The 15,560-nt window shown below is 41.9% G+C and overlaps 1 long non-coding RNA gene across 3 annotated transcripts in view; it reads left to right on the forward strand.

Moving 5' to 3' along the window:
- Positions 1-639: 639 nt before the first annotated feature.
- The window catches only part of LOC107518355, a 74,491-nt gene continuing 59,570 nt past the window's right edge, over positions 640-15,560 (forward strand). For all 3 annotated transcript variants that reach the window (XR_004955151.1, XR_004955152.1, XR_004955153.1), the window contains exons 1-3: positions 640-731; positions 1,816-1,947; positions 14,492-14,626. This is a non-coding gene — a long non-coding RNA (uncharacterized LOC107518355). The remainder of the gene's footprint in view (positions 732-1,815; positions 1,948-14,491; positions 14,627-15,560) is intronic.

The raw sequence follows: 15,560 nt of genomic DNA on the forward strand, positions 1-15,560 counted from the left end.
TGATGTTACATTTTAACCTATATTGTGGACCTTTACATTTCCTGTCATTAGTTGGCCCAGAAGCAAGATGGTAGCATATAGAAGTAATTGATCGAGCTTGACTCTCAGCCTTGTGGTAGGTAATGTAAGTTCAGGGCAGTCTTCATATGATGATGCCTCCACCTTTCGTTATGGTACTCTTCTCCTTGTTCATCTTCACCTCTGTTGACACTCTGGAGAGTCTTGTAGTCCTTCATGAAGACATTTAGGAAGGCCCTCCTACATCCTAGGTACCTTAACAATATTTATTTTTTTCATATAATTGAATCATCAGAACAAAACTATGATGTAGATAATTTTTTATTCCTACCATTTCCCGCTTACAGATGAGGTAACTGAGGCTCAGGTAGATTATGCAGCTGGTAAATAGCAGAACTGAGATCCAAACACAGGCCTGTTTGACTCCAAAGCCCCTATTCTTTGTTTTATCACACTACTTTTTGCCTGATGGCATATCTTATATATTAAGTTACAAATACATAACAAAGCTACTAATGTTGCCGATGATGACTAAATAGATTTTATTAGGTAAAATGCAGGTGGAGCTGATAAAAACAAACAGAAAAAAACAAAACCCAAAGTAACAGCTGTATTTTTCTGCAGGAAGGTATCAGTGAAGGTAGATGAAGACTCTAAATGAGACTGTCTTCTCACACCAACTAATTTGGCTAAATTCATTTTGGAAGAAAAAGGTAAGTAGTAAAAGTCTTCATCCATATCACCAACCAATCACCTACAGTTGCATTTTTTACTTTCCGAGTAATTGTTTATGCATCGTGAATTTATGACATTTCTGTCTCAGCATTGTTAATGGGCGGTTAAAAGGGATAAGGTATTTAAATAGAGGAAATCTACTCCCAAACCAACAATTTTGCATTTACAATGTATGTCCAAGCTTCCCCCATTTCTTTTCTCCCATTGAAATAGGACCTTGGCCTCGATGTCTAAACCAGTCAGCCTTTTAGCAGATGTAGTTTTATGGTTTAGGTTGGGAACTCCAGATACAAAAGCTTACACAAGTTTTAAGAATGAGCTGAGATAACCACTAAAGAAAACTCTTGCTAGAGGAGCCACAGAGCCAGGAACAAATCTCCAGGCCATGTAATCAGAAGGGGTTTATGCAAACCACTTAAAGGAGGTTTACACAAATATACATCCAATTTCCTCTTTGGAAGGCTGTTTCTTCCCACTGAGTCAGTGTTTAACAGAGCTTGGCAAAGCATGAGCCTGTCAGTTGGAAGAAGATAGGGTTTTAAAACTTGACCCATTCTTCAAAGGAGAAAATAACCCTTAAGCTGCATTAACAGAGCCTACCATGAGCAGCAGAGACAGGGATTCTGTCATCAATGCGTTCTCTGGGCTGGCATTTCCTTTCCTTGCTATAGCGGCCTCTGCTTGCCTACACCTGCCTTGTTATCTGCCTCCTGCAAATGAGACCTGCCTTTGTGTGTACTGTCTCTGAGCATGTATCTGTGAGCAAGGCTCAGTTTTCTGAGCTTTAATTTTGAACAAAATGGAAAACATACTCAACACAGCCTCTGCTTCCTGTCTAAGTCGTGGGGACAAAGTTCATTTCATTTTTCTATCTCATGAGAAGAAATGGGCTGCACTGGTAGACATGCTGGGATTATGCCATACCATGCTATTTTTTAGTACTGAAATATTGACTTTTGGGGATAGCATAATACTATACTGTTTTGTTAGTATTTTTAAAAATCTGATATTTGAATCATTAGTGTCTTGAGCTCGAGATTAAAGACTCAACTTGTTTTTCAGTGTATGCGAAAAGACAAACAGCTGGACAGCACCAGCCCGGCCAGGTCTGCTTCTCTCACATTCCCGGTATGCCCCCAGGTTGTGATATCACAGAGCTTCTATTGCAAGAATAATTCTTCTCTGCTATTCCTGGTGAGTAGAATGTGAGCTGAAAGTGATGCAGGTAAGTGTGTACTCACTAGGATTTTCACCTGTAGATGATAACATTAAAGGAAACAGATGAATCAAAAATGGCTTATTTAAAACTAATACTGTAGCTCTCTCAATAAAAACCTGTTGTGCCTGGCCCTCTTTCACTCCCCCCCCCCCCAAAAAAAAAGTCGGTTTAAAAAAGATCTTCAAAGTTATCAAATAAGAGATGGGATTATTCAAGTAGAGTCAGATGAAAATATTTGGAATTATTTTATAACAGCCTTTTCATTATTCCCTTTTTTCTCTTTTCTCTTGTTGCATTCCCCTCTTTTCTGTCTTGCCATCCTTACTTGACTCCTTTCCCTGCTTGGACTCAGCTGTCCCTCACAAATAAGTAACTGGGTTTTTCTAGCAGAGGCCAGGTTGGCCAGGTGCTTGGAGAGCTGGGAGTTGCAGGGAGGAGAGATGAGGGCACAGCCTGACCAGAGCAGCTGGTTGCTGGCTCTCACTCCAGAGGAGAGTCCAAGCAGAGCTATGGAGTGCCCACTGCAGCACGGACAAGGCCAGTGAACGTGGTTCCATGGGCAGTGACAGTACCAGTCAGAATGGAGCTGTGGGCGGTGAGGGGGCAAGGGGCACAACTAGGGAGACGTGAGATTTCTAAGACAGCAGTTCTGTGCCATTCTGTGCCATATTTGTAATGGGTCTCTCCCAGCTGCTCCCAGCCAAGGCCGTAACTCAGTAGTTTAAGCTATGTTCATAAAGTATTGAAATCATTAAAAAGTTTTAATCAGGGAAATCTATGTTCTGTAACTCTCTGTGTAAAGGATGAGACAGCTGTAATTACTGAGTGCCCTTGGTTGTAAGGATGCTAAAAGAAGGCAACAAAAATTTCATTTTTTTGTTCATTATCAGCTTGTTGAAGACTGAGTGGTTATCATGAAGGAAGAAAACAATAGCATCAACGCTGTATCTATTGAGTACCATAGGTGATAATTTGTGTTCCATGGAAATGTGATTTATATTTTATAGTTCACTATAAAAGCCAAGGTGGGATGCCATCTCTCAGGAGTCTGTTAGATGGCTGATACTAGTCTGGCAATGATTCTGTGTTGGAGCTCATGGAATGTTAGAACTGAAGGGACCTCTGACACTACCTTGTACAGAGGATGAGAAGTGGCCTGCTCAATGACCTCCAGTGGGTTTTTGGTAGAGACAGAAATGGTTGCTTGAATGACTAGGCAAACCCTCATAGATAACATTTGCAGAAAGCAGGAAAGTGGAACCAGTGGTGGCTATGTCAGCAACTGTGAGAGCCAGCTCTAGGAGGTATCTGAACTCAGATCACTTTTTAATTACTCCCCATTACTGCCTCAGCTATACCCTTCCTCATTCCCATATCTCATACTGCTATCACCTCTCAGACTCTATGGGATAGAGGTGGGAGCATCTCTCCACTTCAGATGCTTGGGCCCAGATATGTCCCTTCTCCTTATGTCCTTAGCATAGCTGAAAGAACTCTGAGGGTAGGGGTTTGAATGAGATTGTATTACAGGCAGGGAACATGGGGGATGTGCTTGCCTCTTTCCAGACAGATGGGTATCGTTAGGTCATCAGAGGAGTTAGTCTTATGTTAGGTCCCCTGCAAGTAATTTCCCATCTCACAATAGCCTGGTGGGACCTTCAAGTCAGAGACACAAACATACAGACGCTGCAGGGGTGGGTGGGGCAGGCTTCCCCTCCCCCCTGCCCCCCCAAACAGCCTTTTTCTTCTACCCTGATCTTGTGTTCATTTCCCGCTGATTTCTCTCCCTTTACACAAGAGGGCGCTGGAGCCCACGTTTCTGTGCTCTGGGCTTGGAGACTAGGTTGCAGGGAAAGGCAGAAAAGTGATCTGATGTGTTTCAGATGATGGTACTAGCTCTGCCAACTCCAAGTTCAGGTACTCTGTGTATACCTCTAGATGCAGTAACTCTTAGGGAAAGGTATAAACTCCATCCGGGCACCCAGGAGCTCGCGGTTTTGGGCCCACCTTTGAGAGAGGTAGTGGCCATCTTGGAGGGTATCCTGCAGAATGTGACTGTATGCAAACCAAGCTGTATGTAAACTGGCTGAGGGACTTGGGACCTTTTAGTCTGGAGAAAAGACGATTAGGGGCTGATGAGAGCTGGTTCTGTGTTTTGGAAGAGAACTAGGCTTATGTGGCTTTAGCGGTAGAACTAGGACCCATGAGTAATATTTATTGAGAAAGGGATATCAGCTTAACATATGAAAAACTTTATATATGTGGAAAGCAGCATGGTTTAAGCAGTAAGAACAAGGGTTATGGAGGAAGTCCTAAGTTCACCCTCTTGCCTACCCTCACTAGCTCTATGACTTAGATAAATCACATAACCTCCTTTAGCCTCAGTCCCCTTATCTGTAAAATGAAGATAATGATGTCTATAGGATTATTGTGGAGAGTCAGTAGTTCGAATAAAGTGCTCAATGTAGTGGCTAACTTTTTTTGAGAGCTCAATTAAAAAAAAAATTGTGGTAGCTAACCTCGAACACTTATTCTGTGAAAGGCATTGTACCATCTCCCATCCCAAACAATAATGAGGTGAGCGTTCCTACTCAGATTTTATAATAGAGGCAAGAGGGATTCAGAGAGAATAAGAGATTTGCCCAAGTTCTCAAGCCTGTGAAGTTGGGATGCTGAAATCCTCAGCTGGGTCTGACTGTCTTCAGAGCTGTAGTCCTGCCAGGACACCATGCTGCCTGCCTGTGTCAATGTGGGGTCTTCACCCAGAGGGCCCCAGGGTCTGGCGAGCTGTTGGCGGGTTTATCTATCACACACAATGATGCAGGGGCACATATGTTGTTCTGGCAAAGGCAAGGCGCATTTTCCAATGTGGATCGAAGCAGTGGATGAATAATACAGGGAGAGGGATCAACAGAAGGGGCAAGGGGAGGCCAGAGCTGCATCAATTCCCTTGCCCCCAACAGGGGCAGCAGAAGGTGCAGCTGGCGGGGCCCCAGAGAGGAGCCGCCAGTCCAATCATCCTGCCGCTGGGTTTTGCACAGCTTTCCCTCTCCATTCTTTCTCGTTTTTGACACTTGTGATTATTACCAATCCTGGTGGCGCTGACGCACAGGAGTGCAATGGTTACCATGGCATACTTAATAGCGAGAGCAGATGTTTGGCAGGCTAACTCCATGCATTCTAAATACACAAGGCGAAAGTTGGTGGAGGGCGTAATTGATTTGCTGACTGCAATGGGAAGCCAGCCCATGCCCGCGCTGGGCCCGGGCACCTTACCACATACTCTCTCTAACACAGCACATGGTCTCATCATGAGCTGACCCCTTGTAGGCCCCTCTGGCCTCACATGTTGTCAATTCCCACCTGCTCTCTCTTCTGCTTTGCTCAACACCTGCAGCCTCCCAAACAAGCTGTGGGCTGTCTCCTGTCTGGGCCTTCCCACCAGCTGTGGCCTCTCTGCAGAACCGCATCATTTGTCGTGTGGGTAATGCCCATGAGTCCCTCAGTTCTCAGCTTGGACCTCACTCTCTAGCATACCTTCATGAAATCTGAGTTGGCAGGACCATCTTGTGCCTGCCCTTCATAAAACTTAACTGCTGTGCTGTAATTTCTTTTTTAATTGTTCATCTTCTCAATAGAGGGCAGGTTTCTTTACTATAAGAACCATGATATTTACAGGTATAATTTTGATTATAATTCATGTAAAAATTACATGAACTAAAACATCCGTCCTTTTCTATTAGTATCACATTTCTTGCAAAACACCTTACAGTTGGTCAGGATAGCACAAGTGCTCATGGCTTCCCTCCAGACAGGTTTATTATTATCTGCATACAAGGTACACGTTCCTACCTCTGAGCCTCTGTTTGCAGCATTGGCTCCATCTAGAAACCTGGTATCCTTTTCTCATTCACCTCTACCTTTTTAAATCCTGTCCTTTAATCAAGACAGCTGTCAAGTTCTTTGTAATCTTCTCTGATATACCTCCCACAATTAAATATGATCACTTCTCAGTCATAAACCTCTTCCCTAACACCCCACTTCCACTGCACACTTAACCCCACAATATACTATTTGCATCTCATTTGAGACCCTTGAATTTCCAAGATGCAGCCAGGTGCAGTGGAGAGTCCCGGCTTTGGCCTTAGGCCCAAGTTCATAGCCTTAGTCTGCTATTTACTTGTTCTATATAACTTAGGATGTGTTAAATGACCTCCCAGCTTCATTTCACCCATTATTGAAATGGGTGTAATCACACCAACTCCAATTGGATAGCCATGTGGATGAAATAAGATACTGAAGAAAAAATATGTATCCCAGTGCATGGAACACAGACCTCATTGAATGGTTGCTATTATTAAGTCACTATTTATATATTTGCCTGATGCCACCAAGGCAACTGTGTTATAATACCTGTGTATACCATGTAGTGTGGTACAGCAATGGTTCCTGTCATATATAGCTGAGACAGTAGAGGAAACTTACTTTCCTCACTAAGTTTGACCTGCCTTGTCTGTAAATTGGGATTATGAGATAAGTGGGAGCATTAAATTTTGAGTACCTTTTAAACTGTAAAAGCTCAGAAACAGTTTGAGTCAACTTAAAGGGGCTAGCATGAGAGGAAATGTATGGAGCAAAGGCACATCCAATTTCTGCTTCACTTTGGAAATGCCGAAGCTGAGACTAGTTTGGAGTTAATCATTGCTCTGGTAACACAAGTATTTTGTATTCACCTCACAAGTTCTGAACCATGTAGAGAAAGAGGCAGAGAAGGGAGAGAGAATGTGTGTGTGTGTGTGTGTGTGTGTGTGTGTGTGTGTGTGTGTATTTCAAGAGGGGAATGATGGGGTTTTTCAGGGGCAGAACAACTGAGAATTTGTTTGGATTATTTTCAAATAATCATAACTTATCATACAAAAAAAAAAACCTACTAATTTTGTGACTGTGACCAAGATATCAAATTATTAAAAGAGAATTAGGAAGTTTTTACCAAATGGTTTGATGGAGTGTATTGACAAAAGTGAACATTTGTGAAGGTCATTGAGCTGATCCCAAATGGATGGGAATGGTAGGATTGAGGGGTTCATGTAGTTTTGGTCCTAACAAAGTCTTTATAGAAAATTCATGATTTTTAAAAACTCTTTGAGAAGAAATATGACTGTGTCTCATATTTCTCAAATTGTAAAGTAGATTTTTTATATCACATTTTCAAAAATTACAACTTCTACCTCTTTTGGAAAGTCATAGGGGACAATCAATTCTTCCCCACCAACCCTGTGCTCCCTTGATTCCGTGCTTACAAAAATGAACCTCAGGCATTTTCCGGTATGGGCTAGAGTTAGTTTGTTCCCACTCCCTCACATCCATTAGTGATGTGAGAGCTATGAATGAAGTGTCTGCATTATTTATTTATTTATTTTTACATGCTTTTTACTTTGAAGATGTCTGGCTTCTAGTATGAGATGATAGCCCCACACAGCCCTGAGGCCTGGAGAGCTATATTTTAAATACGGATTTGTCAGTAACTTTTAACCCTAGGAATGTATTTTCTCCATTCTCGCCTCAAGCTTTTCATCTGGAGAACACCAGGGTTGGATTTCATCATTTTCTGTCTGTTCAGGTGATTGTATGGTTTTTCTTCATCGGTTTTTAATTGTTGAACCAGCTTCGCATTCCCAAGATAAACCTCATTTTTAATGTATTAATGGGTTTGATTTGCTAGTACTTTGTTAAGGATTTGTGAGTTTATGGGATGTTCTCTTGATTTCTTTACTTGTAGTGTCTGTGGTTTGAGTAACTCAGAAATGAATTGGACAATGTTCCCTCTTCTTCTACATTCTGGAAGAGGTTGTGGAGAATTGATATTATTTCTTACTTAAATGTTTGGTAAAATTTTCTGGCAGACTCAGTCACCTTGAAGATTTTTAATATTCTAGGCAGTCCCGGGATAACTGAAGGTCCATCCTGGGGAAGTTTGGAGAGATTTCCCACCTCAGGCCCTTTAGAAAGTTCTTGTCAATAGGGGAATAAGGAAGCTCCTCCAAATCACACAGAGAGGGCTCCTCTTTCCTGATAACTTCTTGTGTCGTCTCACCAGCTTGCAGGTCACTTTTCCAAAAATGATTTTGAGTCTTTGAGAGAAAGTATGATATAGTGAAAAAAGCTCAATTCCTTTGCTCTAGTATATACTAGTCAGGTGACCTTGGACCCACTTTCCCAAACCTCTAAGAGCCTTAGGTCTTGCATCTGTAACTGGGCATGGTAAATTTTAGTTGATAGGACTGTTGTGAGGATTGAAAACATAATATATAAAAATGTCTAGCATAGTAGGGTTTCAGTAAACACTAATCTTTCTGAGGAAATAGGGACACTCTGTTCCATTTTACTCAGGCTTTGGGATCCATGTGAGTGAAAAGCCTGTTTGAATCTGGAACCTCTGAATCTGGGATAGTTTTTCTGAAGGGAGTCAGAAATGCAAAGACAGAGCTTTTTTTTTTTTTTTTTTTTTTTTGCCATCTGTTCAACAAGATGAATGAGTTTACCTTGAAAACAGTCACATTACAAAGTGATTGCTGGATGGGAACAATTTGTTATAATGCTCCAATTCCTCTGCTTCCTTCCCAGTGGGGAGAATGCCCTCTTCAGTTACTGAGGCTCCAGAGCGTTGCTTCCTAATGGGAACCGGAGAACAGGCAGCTATTCAAATTCTAACTAGAGCCTAGAATGATGGTTCTTTTTGATTGGAAAAAAAAAAAAGTCGTGAGTCAGCTGCTTAGGAAAATGCCTTGCTGATGATATTAGTACATAGAAGCAATTTCATCAGACTGGGAAGCACATTTTCAAGAGACAAGATTGGCAGGGCAGAAAGGACAGAATATTAATGAATCTGTCACGTGGGATGATGGTGCTGTTTCAGTTTTGGGTAGCAGAGGGAGATATTGTCACCTAATCCTGGAATAGATATTTGGCAGGAAGGTGACTATCAAGGTGTTTAGAGAAAACTTGGCTTCTAGTTAGTTGTTGTAGAGGTCCATGATTTACTTACATTTGGTTGGCTTTTAGACTTCACTAGGAAGCACCAGAAGGCAAAAGATAATTACTTACAATAATAGCCAACACTCTGCATGAAACGTGGTGTGATCCAGGCACTGTTCTAAGTACTTTATGTATATTAACTCATTAAATTCTTAAAACAGCAGTATGAGATATGGAATAATATTCCTATGCTTATTTTGGAGATGAGGACACTGAGGCACAGTGATGTTAAGTGACTTCCTCAAGGTCACATCTAACAATTGTTTGTACTCTTAACCATTATTGGGAAAATACCTTGCCAATTATATTTACACTTTTGACTTTACCAGATCTTACACACAGTTCTGTGTGGTAAGTACACTTTATTACCATTATTTTATTAGTGGAGAATCTGAAGGAGGGAGAGAGGGGGCGTGAGAGAGGGAGCGAGAGAAAGACAGATTGAGATTGTTTGATTGAGATTGAGAGAGAATGAACTTTGCAAACTTTGGGCCTGAAGTGTTCTAAAAACATTCTCAGTGCTAGTATTTGGGCCTGAAATGTTCTAAAGACATTTCCAGTGGTGATATTCTAGGCTTCACATGATTGGCTAATAATACAGAGAAAGTGTTGGAGAGCAGAACTCAGTCCCAAGTCTGACCCCAAGTTCAGTGCTTTTTACTACTTCACTGTTTCTTTTACTACTCCACTATTTCTAGCTCCTTCCTCTGTGCCAGGCTCTGTGGGAGTGAGGGCTCAAGAGATGCAAAGACCTAGTCTTTGAGCTGCCAGTACCCGAGCTACACTGACTTCTCCCTTACTTGAGACTCTCAGCCACTGGCCCTGGAAACATGAGATGCAATTTTAGTTTTTTCATTTGGCAGCCTGGAGACTTTGACACTGTGTCTCTCTAATCAATTCGCAGAAGTATGCTTTCAGGAGGCAGGGCTGAAAGACAGGAGAAACAAATATCATTTTCACCACTGGATGGGAGAGGGAGAAGGCAAGTCCCCTCTGAGGTTTACTTTTGGGCCAAACAATCTTAAAGGTCTTCAGGGCTGACATTCTAAGAAAAGTTTAGGTAAAACCTCAAATCTGTTATTAAATTTTGATTCAATGACAGGGAACCTCAATCCAAGGGAATGACTATAAGTCAGAGTTCTGCTCACATTTTGGATTGGATAAGTTCTTGTTATAGGGGACTGCCTTGTGAATTGTAGCATGCTTAGCAGCATCCCTGGCCTCTGCTCACTAGATGCCAGTAGCACCACAGTCTCCTTGAATTACGACAACCAAAATAAAACTTCTAATGGTGGAAATGCACACACTGCAGTGGACCATGGGGACAGATGCTTTAGGTTGATGATGATAATGATGATAATGTTAATAAATAACATTTTTTCCACTGGCTATTATGCCCCAGGCCCTCTTCTACACAGTCAAGTGTATTCTCATTTCCTCTTCACAACCACTCTGTGAGTTTGATATTGTTAACTTCATTTTGTAGAAGAGAAAACTGACGCTCAGAAAGATTAAATAACTTGACCAAGGTCACACAAAGTTCATGAGCAGTGAGCTGAGACTTCAGTGCTTACACCATCTGCTTTCCTCAAGATGTTCTAGATAGCATGTATGGGTTACAGACTGGTGTCAGCCTATGGACTATTTGCTTATAGTCTGTGATGAAGTAAACTTACTATATCACTAAACACACCATTCAATTCAGCTAATTTTTTTTGTAGCTAGACTTTCTCAGTGGAGGATGCATTACATAGATTTATACACTGACACAACCTCTTATCTTGTTGTAGACAAGCATTTGTTGCAAGCAGGCACAGAGATGAAAATGTCATCTAATATATCCATAGAACTTCACCACTGACAAATTGTACTGCTTTGTATTTTCTCATATACTTCTTATAGAAGTGCCTTTCCAGACTTTATGAGGTTTACTGAAGAGGTGACATAAGATAGACTGTGACTTTCCTGATGAGGAGACTAAAGCTCAAACAATTCAGTAATTTGTCCTTGCTATTAAGATAATAAGTTGGAAATTCAAAAGACGAGTCCAAGTTTCCTAACTCATAGTCCACTGTTCTTTCCAAGACAGAACTGTGTTCTGATCCTATCAATGAGTGGCTCCATGCCATCATAAGGACTTAAAAATGGATTACCTTTACTTCAAGGTACTCTTCTATTAATATGACATTGTTATTGAAAGAAACAAAATCATAATTTTGGGGGGCAATGTGCTTTTCCATTCAAAAAAGCATAATGCTTCTTTGATTCTCTGGGGTTATGGAAAGAACCTGAGTTTTGGAATCAGCCTTAGACTCCGTATTTATAAGTTCTGTGATTTTAGGCAAGTGTTTAAGCCCATCTGACCCTCATTTCCCTCATCTGTTGGACATAATCACATCTACCTTTTGAGTTGCGTCGGTCAAATTATATGTATGTGTACAGTGCTGAGACAAATGTCATGTGCATGGTGGGAGCAAAGTCAATGTGACTTTTCTCTACTTTCTATCTACAGTGTGCTTTTTGATCCTCTTCCAGATCTTTAAAACTGTCTCCTAACATAGTAACTAATAACACTAGAAACCAATCTTTATCACTAATTCACAATCAATCTGGGAGAAAGCCATTCCTTCCTAAATCAGGACTGATCAACGGGGCCTCAAGACCCAGCTCTATCCTACCATGAGCTCATAGGAACAGATGGAAAATGGGCTGGGCAGATGGAAAAACTCCATTTTCCAACAGGAATTATTTATTTGTGAAGTTGGAACCATTTGGAATGAATATTTTGAATTAGGAGGGTGAAATATTGTTAAGATTCACAACAGGGCCATGAAATTAACTAATGCACTGCGACTACCAGAGTCACTATGAGGCAGAGAGTAGGAATAATAATGGTGCTTTTAAAAGATGGTTCAGACACGTAAATTACTTACTCATGTGTGCGTCAGTGTCGGTGACTCCCTCAAAGCTGTACTGCTGATGGCGTTATCCCTAGTGTCCTTCGTCAGAAAGGCTGTTTTCATTGCAAGGTCCTTTGTCTTTGTGATCAGGTTATTATAGAACATGGACATTATAAGATACTTGCTACCTGTGAGACCTGTTTAGTGTTACACACTGTGTGTGGTGTTTTCCATACCTTATTTCCAGCCCTTATGATGATCCTGTAAAGAAGGTACTTTAAAACAGGGATCCTCAACCCCTGGGCTGAAGACGGGTACTGGTACTGGTCCATGGCCTGTTAGGCACAGCAGGAGGTGAGTGGCGAAGCTTCATCTGTGTTTGCAGCTGCTCCCCAGCGCTAGCATCACCACAGATCATCAGGCATTAGATTCTCTTAGGAGCACCGGTTCCTGGTGCCAAAAATGTTGGGGACCGCTGCTTTAAAGACTACTTTACAGATGAAGAACCTGAAATTTGACAATGTTAAGTGACTTATCTAAGTCGCACAGTAGTCTGTAACAGTTTTTCCTGCCTCTATTCTTGCTTCTCAGAGCTTTTTCCAATGACTCTCAACAATCAAAACATTCATCCAGTCACATCACAGACCTTTGCCCTCCATATGGAGTCTTAGCAGGACATCATGGGCCTGCCTTCGAGATCTGACCTTACCTTCTCCAGCTTCTCTCACTTTCACCTGGAGCATCATGCTTCAGGTGTATGTAACCATAGTTCACAGTTCCCAGAACAAACACTGGGTTCAAGTCTCAGTGGCTTTGTTCATATTACTTGGCCTACTCAAAAAATTCAGCCCTGCTACCCAAGTACTCCACTCCTACCCACATTTTGGCCACTTGCTTCTCCTCTGCTAGAGTTCAGCCCAGTCATAAATATTCTAGGAAACCTTTGACAACAGCTATACTCTTATCACCGGTCTAAGTTGTGTGTCTTCTGTCATGGCTTAATACTTTTGGATTTCCTCTCTCAGAGCATGTATACTCTGTGGCATTCGACAGCTTTAGTGTCTGCTTTCACTAAGAGATTGTGAGGCCTGACTTACTCATCTCTATATGCCTGATACCCAGCACAGCTCCAAACACACTGAGGTTTTTGCGTTTGTGAGTAAATGGACGGATGGGTAGAGAAGAATGACAAGTGCTTTCTGCTAAAGCATCCATGTGGTATGTCTGTGGTTTTCATAGGCCTCAGAAAACAAATAACTAAGACATCTATAAAGGAATAAATCACCAAAGCCTCATTAAGATCTCAGAGAGGGCTGAGGGAAACCATGATATTGGCTAAGTGGCCTCAGAGTGAGGAGGATTGACCTGGGAGAGAGGTAAAAAGCAGTGAACATGCCTTTCCTGATCTGTTAAGTGCCAAGGAAAGAAGCTACAGACAGTCCAGTTCTAGGCAAGGGTCAGTATTTGAAGGAAGTTCAAGTTAGTCAGTAGTCTTTGGATGAGACCATTATCTAGGAAGTCTGGAAATAGCTTAGGAAATCCATTCAAACTATTTACTGAAGCCTGGCCATAGTAGGTGTTTAGTAAATAAATAAAAAAGAACTATACAGGGCAGAAATTCTGTTTACCTTCCTAGACACAAGAGACCTACGGTAATTAGAAGCTCCAGAAAAAAGAAACCTCGGCTTTTAGTGGCAGACAGCCCAGGGTGGGTTGGAGCTGGGAAGGGCTGTATTTAAATCATGCCTCTAGAGCTCTTCTGCTGAGCCTCTGAGTCTCACCTCTTCATTCATAGAGTAGAAATAATTCCCACCTCTGAAGGTTTTCATGAGTAATAGGTAAGATCACAGAACCTGGTCCTCAGTGTGTGTTCAATATTGAGTGTTCTCTTCCTGTTCTCTCGGGATCAGTGAACCTTGGCACAGGCAGCAGTATGTGGGAACACAGTTCCTTGCATCCTTCCAGTCTGGCTGTCAAAACGGGGCAGATCTGCTATTGACAGCTGGATAATAAGCCAGGACGGAATAGAACTGGCAGATCTCGCAAGGAATGACCACTAAGAACTGTGCTGAGGGAAGGCAGGACTTCAACTCTGTTTCCAACTCTTCCTACACCTTTAGCACAGAACTTTTCTGAGTTTCAGCATCCTCATCTGTAAAATAGTCACCATTCTTCTCATGTCCCACACTGTCTCTGGTCTGTTTCTATGTGGTGTTCTGAGGATAGAGGGCATACATGGAAACATGCCCTGGATAATGCATCAGAGTTGACCTAGCCAGAAATCAATTCCTCTGAGAGGTGGGGGAATGATGAACTCCAAATGCCTCTTCTAGAAGCAGGATATAGATTGGATCTCAGGCTTTGGAAGCTCCAACTGTGCACTGCGTAATTCCAAGGACTATTGTTGGGAATTATGTCCTCTTTCTACTTACTTACCAGGGTGTATCAGTAGGCTTAGTTAAGTTTTGCCATGGTAACAAACAATCCCAAATTCTTAGTGACAGTTTTAATTTTGTGCTTAGAGGTTTGTTTTTGTTTATATGTCCATGGTGTTGATTTCTAATTTGCTCCATATCGTCTTTAGTCCAGGTCCTGGCCTGCTCTCTCAGATAAAGCTGGCTGTAGTTGAAGAAGAAGAGAACATGGAAGAGCCACACAATGTCTTTTAAAGCTCTTGTTAGGAGGGACATGTTTCTTCTGCGCAACTTTATTGACCAAAGTAAGTGTTCAAGTCAACAGGGTGGGGCTGACAGTTCTCTCTCTGGGAGGGGAGTCAAAGGTCACAGGCCAAGCCTGACTTCAATGAGGTGGGAAAGTATTCCCTAGGGAGAGGACACAAATTTTGAACAATAGATATTTTGAAAAATCAAATAATATATTATACAGGAGACTCAGAATTCCCGCTCTTTGGAGTTAGGGCACTGGAAGGTTCTGTGAAGTTGCCCACCACTTTCAAGGGAAAGTCCCAACTTCAGTTGTTGGCAGTAACTCACTAAATAAGAGTTAGATTCCCAGTCTTGTGAATGTTAGTGGTAACATCTTGCTCATCTAGGGCTGCTCATAGAACCCCTGGGTCCTGTGTTCAATACCCTTTGGAGGACAGCACCTATGGCGAAGGAAAGGATCCCAAATTCTGGCTTATAGAGGTGAGGGAAGACTGACTGTATACAGCCCATGGTGTGTGTGTGTGTGTGTGTGTGCGCGCGCGCACGTGGCAAATGTTAAAAAAACGGTAACATGGAAAAGATAATCTGTGTGGCTTGAATATGCTCTTCCCTGTCCTAGAAAGAGCATCTCCCTTCACTTGCCTGGAAAAAAGCTCACTCAGCATCTCATAGTGAGCACAGCCATCTTCTCCTCCAGGAAGCTCTCATTAACCCACCTAAGTGAAAACATTTACTTCCCTGTATGCCCTCCTTATTCCCAGGGCAAATCTAAGAACACATACTGGTCACACAGAGACAATTATTTATTTCCTTGCTACTATGGGTTGACTTTATCCCCACATAAAAGATGTTGAAGCCCTAACCCATGCTACCTCAAAATGTCATTTGATCTGGAACTAGGGTCTTTTCAGACATAATCATGCTAAAATGAGGTTGTTATGGTGCACTCTAATTTAATATGACTGGTGTCCTTAGAAATAGGGGAAT

The sequence above is a fragment of the Rousettus aegyptiacus genome, unplaced genomic scaffold, assembly GCF_014176215.1.
Source record: "Rousettus aegyptiacus isolate mRouAeg1 unplaced genomic scaffold, mRouAeg1.p scaffold_m13_p_1, whole genome shotgun sequence".
NCBI classification, from domain to species: Eukaryota; Metazoa; Chordata; class Mammalia; order Chiroptera; family Pteropodidae; genus Rousettus; species Rousettus aegyptiacus.